The sequence below is a fragment of the Xenia sp. Carnegie-2017 genome, unplaced genomic scaffold (genome assembly GCF_021976095.1).
Source record: "Xenia sp. Carnegie-2017 unplaced genomic scaffold, XeniaSp_v1 HiC_scaffold_23, whole genome shotgun sequence".
Taxonomy (NCBI): Eukaryota; Metazoa; Cnidaria; class Anthozoa; order Malacalcyonacea; family Xeniidae; genus Xenia; species Xenia sp. Carnegie-2017.
The window spans coordinates 4,996,866-4,997,982 of record NW_025813486.1 but is presented as its reverse complement, the minus strand read 5'-3'; positions in this window follow the sequence as shown (position 1 = coordinate 4,997,982).

Genomic DNA, 1,117 nt, shown 5'->3' with positions numbered 1-1,117 from the left:
CAAGCGGAAAGTTAAAGAAAACATTTGTTTTCTTTGAACAACTTGACCGTCGTTTGAGCGATGTTCTTCAGTTCGCAACACACGAACATGTCTACAGCAAAGTTAGCAAGTATCGCGAGGAACTATTCTACGACAAACTCTTATTAGTAATTCCAAGAGACATTGCTATTTTTATTATTATGTAAGGCGACTAAACAGCCAGAAGAAGAAACAGCCAAGTATTCAAATACACACTTAAAACTGTTAGTCGATGGCAGGCCGGTGTGAAACCTACATCATACTCTGTCGTCAACTGTTCAAATTCCAAAGGGACAGGGAGTAAAGATGCTTCAGATTTTGCTGAAATTCCATCAAAACTTGAATCAGAATCCTCGGTGTCATAGGCTTGATGAGGACGCTTTGATGTCGTCCATGTTCTCTTCCTTTACGTTTAAGCGGAGTCCTCCATTGCTCGTACTCTGACAGCGTAATAAAAACCGAAAGATAATCCGTTCCGCGGTTATTTGGGGTTCTTCTTCCCAAGGGGAAATTGATTTGAGCAAACGAAACTACCTTGTGCACCAGGCTTTGGGTTAAAGTCATCGGCTCTGCTGTTTGCTATTTGTTTTCGCAAAATTTCAGCAAGTGCTTGATCTTTGGGCCACTAATGAAAAACTGAATTTTCTACGTGAGACCTCTTAACTTGATAATCAGGATAGCGTTTATCATTATCGCAATATCCAACTGCACAACGCACATTTTTTACCATTTCGGCTATGACTGCTCACAGCTACTCGGCTAGTTTAGGGTTTAGTTCGTTTGACTTGGCTTATGAGTTCCGCACATTTGCGAACTCAAGAACATCGCTCAAACGACGGTCAAGTTGTTCAAAGAAAACAAATGTTTTCTTTAACTTTCCGCTTGTCGATTGCTACAAAATTGGACTCACGTGTATAAAAAATCGCAAATAATAATTCAACTATTAAAATGGACGAGTTTGAGCAATATTTTTGTAAGAAATGGCCAATATGTAAAAGGTAATTTTTGCGCATTTATTAGGACGCCATGCGTGACCGCGCGCTCGGCCCAATGTTTTTGCACCCCTTGCAATATGGCTACGATAATCTTGAAAAGGTCT